The following is a 6073-nucleotide window of genomic DNA, read 5'->3' as shown; positions in this document are numbered from 1 at the left end:
TGGAAGCCAATGGACAGGTGTGGGAGGAATAGACATTCCTAGTTCTCCTTGATCATTCAACTGCCTACACCAGGGGTGTCAAACTCAATTTCATTAAGGGCTGCATCTGGGTTGTGTTTGACTTTGGAGGGCCGGGGGGAGTGGGGTGTGGCCAGGGGTGGGTATGGCCAGCTCGACGTCATTCATGTCGGGGGCACCTGTGATGGCCAAGTGCTAAGGCAGGACTTCCCTTAGACTTTCCCTCACTCTCATTATAATCTCCCTCCCTCCCTCCCTCCCTCCCTCCCTTCCTTCCCTCCCTCCCTCCCTCCTTTTCTTCTTTTTCCTTCCCTCTTCATTCTCCTTTCTTCTTCCTTCCCTTCTTCCCTTCTTTTTCTTTGTCTTTCCTATTTTCCTTTCTCCTTTCCTGTTCCTTCTTGCATTCTCAAATGCAAAAGGGGAAATATTTGTCCCTTTGTTTTGTTTTTAGTTTGTTTTGCTAGCCCTCTGCCAGCAAAAATGGAGCTCTGTTTTCGGCCTGGACAGCCTCCTGCAGCCCTCTGCCAGTGACAATAGAGCCCGTGGCAGAGGCACTGTGAGATTTCCAGGCCGGCTATTTCCGGGGGCCGGATTTAGCCCTCAGGCCTTGAGTTTGACACCCTTGGCCTACACTAGCCAAACCTGATTCCTCAGCTTCTTGTGTCAAGCTTTGTCTTAAAACTGAAAGTACTTTCTTTCCCAAATATGATTCTCTCAAATTTTCTTTGGCAATATTTACCTAATAAGAAAGGAATGGGAGTTACAAAAATTCTGGCATCTACACCCCAAATGCACCCAATATAACATATAAGAGCAAAGTCTTTTCCACTTTTTTTTTTTTTAACTGACTTTCTGAGAACCAGAAAACTGGTGGGTCTGTTCCCTGATAATGAAGATGCCTGCACATAGCTATTTATACAGCTGTCTCCTAAATCTTTAACAGGCTGGGGTGGTTCCAGTTAAATAGGACAGTGAGAGGCTGCAAAGTTCAGCCCCAGCCTCTTTATTTCTAAGAGTGCTTCTTTGCAAAACATATACCTGCCTCAGGCATTCTGCAAACGTAAACATGGTACATGCCTGCAGCCCAATGTTTTGTTTGAAATTGTGGACTCCTGCCTGCCCAAAACATGGAAAAAGTTGGAATCATGAAGTTCATGTTGGGAAAATAGAATAGAATAGAATGGAATGGAATCAGTGGTGGGTTGCTACCGGTTTGCCTTGGATCGGCAGGAGGCTCCACCCACGCGCAGAAGCAGCGCACACGCAGCGCACACGCAGAAGCACCCCCACCCCCACGAGCAAACCGGTAGTGACAGGATTTGAAACCCACTACTGAATGGAATGGAATAGAATTCTTTATTGGCCAAGTGTGATTGGACACATAAGGAATTTGTCTTTGGTTCAGAGGCTCTCAGTGTACATAAAAATAAAAAAAATACATTCATCAAGAATCATAAGATACAACCCTTAGTGATACATAGGTTACTAATAAGCAAACAAATCATACTAGGAAACAAATAAAACAATATAAATCGTAGAGATACAAGCAACAAGGTTATAGTCGTAAGTGGGAGGAGATAGGTAATAGGAAGGATGAGAAGAAGAATAGTAATACAGTCTTAGTAAATAGTTTGACAGTGTTGTGGGAATTAGTTGTTTAGCAGAGTGATGGCATTTGGGAAAAACCTTCCTTGTGTCTAGTTGTTCTGGTGTGCAGTGTCCTATAGCCATGATGTCGAACTTATGGCACGCGTGCTACAGGTGGCATGCATAGCCATATCAGTGGGCATGTGAGCTAAGCTCCGGCGCGCATGCGCACCCCAGCCAGCTAATTTTCGGGCCCTGTGGGCCCACCAGAAGTAGGGAAACAGGCTGTTTCCTGCCTCTGGAGGGCCTTGGGGGGGGGGTGGGGAAGGCCCGGTTTTCTCTCTCACCTGGCTCCAGAGCCTTTCTAGGAGTCTGGGGAGGGTGAAAACGGCCTTCCCCACCCATCCGGAGGCCAGAAATGGCCCATTTGCCAACTTCCGGTGGGACCGGAAGGTCCGTTTTTTGCTGTCCCCAGCCTCCAAAGCCTCTCTAGGAGTCTGGGGAGGGCAAAAATGGCCTTCCCCACCCCCCGGTGGCCCTCAGGAGGCTGAAAATGGCCTGTTTGCCAACTTCCGGTCCCACCGGAATAGAATTATGCGTGTGGGCACGCACGCGACTCCCCCTGCCCTCTCTCCTGGCACACGATGGAAAAAAGGTTAGCCATCACTTCCCTATAGTGTTGTTTTGAGAGTAGAAGTTGAAACAATTTATGTCCAGGATGTGAAGGGTTTGAAGATATTTTCACAGCCCCCTTTTTGATTCGTGCAGTATACACGTCCTCAATGGAAGGCAGGTTGGTAGCAATTATTTTTTAACAATTAAAATTTAAAATAGTGATCTTTTTTTATTTGTTTGTTTGTTTAGGCCATCAGTTTCCCTTTGGGTAAATGAATATTTTGTGATTAATCACAATTACCATGAACAGCCTTTTGTAGACAAGGCATATTTCTGTGTCGTAGCTGCTTTGAGAGAGCGTTCAAAACTAGCTCCCCAAATGTCAAAAAGTTCTACCAGTTGTCCCCAATGTTCCTATTCCTTGAATGTTCCTATTCTTCCTATTTTTTCTTCTATTGGAGACAGATTTCCAGCTGCTCTACCGTTGTTATCTGGTAATTCTAGTAGAAAGGTATTTCAATATTTCAAAAGATCTATTTTTAGACATAATTTGTTTGTCTCCGTTTAAATCAGTAATCGCCTGCCTTGTACCTTTGGCATTAGAGTGCATTTTTGAAAGCCAGCGTTCCAAAATAAAGAGAACTTTCCGGGGGTCCCTGACATAATGGGGGAAAAAGTGAAGCTTCTATACTCGGCAGAGTAAGAAATAAACATGATTCATAATGATAAGCTACTTTTAGAAATACAGTCTGATGTCTAGCCACAATGTAATTAAGGACCTCTGAGCCTTCCAGAAGAGTGGCATTTACTCTGAAATAATCACAATTACAGTACAAAATAATGACAATGAACCGCCACTCCAGCAAAACAATTGAGTTTGTTTTTTTAAAAAAAAAAAATCCCGAAAGAAGGAAAGAAATAATTTTCTAACAGATACAAATGCAGTTAACAACTGCTTTGGTGAAGCTGCCATGACAGATTGGTTGAAATGCTGTGACATCTCTTGGAAATTTCCTCAGTTGCCATTGGCCAAACTCAGAGGTGGGTTTCAGCAGGTTCTGACCAGTTCTGGAGAACCGGTAGTGGAAAATTCTGACTGGCCCCACCCCCATCTATTCTCTGCCTCCCAAGTCCCAGCTGATTGGGAGGAAAGGGGGATTTTGCAATAAACTTCTCCTGGATTGGGGAGGGAATGGAGATTTTACAGTATCCTTCCCCTGACATGCCCACCAAGCCACACCCACCAAACCAAGCTACTATCCACAGAACCAGTAGTAAAAAAATTTGAAACCCACCACTGGCCAAACTCTTCCATAACAGAATGCAGGGCAGCAAGAAAAAGATACAATAGAAAATAGTAATCGGTGCAACAACAACAACAAAAAAAAAGGATCTGAAAATAACAGGAAGAAAAACAAGAGGGGCTGAAAAGCAAAGTTTGAGGTACTCTGGAGCAGAGGTCTCCAACCTTGGCAACTTTAAGCCTAGAAGACTTCAAATCCCAGAATTCCCCTGGCAAGCACTAAGTCAAGATTCAGTCCCTAGCTTCTCTCTCAAATAAAGCAAGATACCACTTTATAATGCCTTGGTAAGGCCACACTTGGAATACTGCATTCAATTTTGGTCGCCACGATGTAAAAAAGATGTGGAGACTAGAAAGAGTGCAGAGAAGAGCAACAAAGATGATTAGGGGACTGGAGGCTAAAACATATGAAGAATGATTGCAGGAACTAGATATGTCTAGTTTGATGAAAAGAAGGACTAGGGAAGGCATGATAGCAGTGTTCCAATATCTCAGGGGTTGCCACAAAGGAGAGGGAGTCAAGCTATTCTTCAAAGCTCCTGAGGGCAGGACAAGAAGCAATGGGTGGAAACTAATCAAGGAGAGAAGCAATTTAGAACTAAGGAGAAATTTCCTGACAGTTAGAACAATTAATCAGTGGAATAACTTGCCTGCAGAAGTTGTGAATGCTCCAACACTGGAAGTTTTTAAGAAGATGCTGGATAACCATTTGTCTGAAGTGGTGTAGAGTTTCCTGCCTAAGCAGGGGGTTGGACTAGAAGACCTCCAAGGTCCCTTCCAACTCTTGTTATTCTATTCTAAAATGCCAGGGTCACTGTTGTTGTACTTGGCGGTGTCTTTTGGATTGTGGGTTTCCCAACTTTCTCCCTGAGCTCCAAAGCTAATGGTGCAAGTGCTTTCTAGCATGGCTAGAAATAAAAAAAATAGGGCAAGGAATATAAAAGGCCTGTTTTCTTGTCTCCACCATATGCTAATACTTGTGCAATTACTTCTTTGGGGGAAAAACACCTCTGCAAAATGCTGGGCTTTTCCATTTTATGTTTATTCGCTGAATTTATATGTAAAACGGTGACTTTCCCCCTTCCCCCAATCTGTTCATAAATCCTTTCCTGTCTCTACCTATTATTTGCATCAAAGTGGAAATGACAGCTGAGTTGGTTTTAAGTTCCATGCTGGTCTGTACGATATTTTTTGCTTTATCTGTAGAGGAAGTCTGAGGCTGATAATAAAATGTTCCCGTTCCAAGAACTGTTTAATAAACCACCCAGACAAATGGAGCTTTATTCTCTCAACTCTGCTTGGCTGGCAAGGAGGTCTCCCTGCAGTAAGAGCTGAGCATGCAAATCCCATAGCAAAGGAGAGACAGCACTTTTTCACCCAAACAATGTCTAGACAGGCTGAAACAGATAAATTAACAGGCAGCAACAGAAAGCATCACTCAGAGGCAAGCGAGTAGATATTTGTCACCTCAGCAAAGGTTTATATGAAGATTCAAGGCCCAGTACAATCTCTCGGAAAGCACAATGGTATTTCCAATGGCTCTTTAACCAATCCCATTCCCCCACTCGTCTCTTGAGCTGTTTACAAAATTAGCAGCTGTCTTAAAGAAAGTTGACATTTACTGAGGCAAGACACCCCTCCTGTCTGAAAGGCTGTCTCAATGAGACTGCAAGATTTGGGATGCAGGATAGGTCAACAACTAGAGCTGGGGGAGCCTGAAGCCAGATTTCCTATGTTAAATGAAGCCATTTCAAGGGAGCAGTGAAGTGCCTCTATTTTCATGCATCATATTCTGTATTCATGAAAATTATCTGCCTAGGGCTTGTGTGTGTGTGTGTGTGTGTGTGTGTGTGTGTGTATGCAGACAAGTTCTCTGAAGTAATGAAGGGAAATGAAGTAAAATCATTACATGGACTGGTGGGATGCTGAGGAATCAACCCCTCAAAAACTTCAAAAGGTGGAATCTGAACTTTCCAGATATAAGATATCCAAGATGTACACATCCAACATTTTTATAGAGAGGGGCAAATAGGACTCTACTCTGGAGTGTGCAGCAGCATCACAACAAACAGAAGACTTCTCTTTCTCTCTTTTGTGTATTGTCTGCCTCTCTCTCTCTCTCTCTCTCTCTCTCTCTCTCTCTCTCTCTCTCTCTCTCTCTCTCTCTCTCTCTCTCTCTCTTCATTATCATCATCTATTACTCATATAAAAACACATTTATGAGACAGATGTCTTAAAAATGAAAATAACTTTCCAGGCAAAATGAGAGTTTGCAAAACCTGCAGCAGTGATAGGCAACAACAACAAAAACAACAAAACTTCCCAAAGATTTGCACACATACATATACACAATCTGCATCCATTTTGGGGTCTTGGTTTAAGGAATTTTTTCTATATTGCTTCTTCTAACATATACAGGTTTCATACACAAAACTGTGTATGTTAGAAGAAGCAATGTAGAAAAAACTCCATAAGCTAAGACCCCAAAATGGATGCAGATTGTTTCTCCAAATCTATAAAATACTCCAGGGATCAAATTACTGCTTTTCT

Source organism: Pantherophis guttatus, chromosome 3 (genome assembly GCF_059756535.1).
Source record: "Pantherophis guttatus breed Tessera chromosome 3, ASM5975653v1, whole genome shotgun sequence".
Taxonomy (NCBI): domain Eukaryota; kingdom Metazoa; phylum Chordata; class Lepidosauria; order Squamata; family Colubridae; genus Pantherophis; species Pantherophis guttatus.
This window is presented reverse-complemented; position numbering follows the sequence as displayed.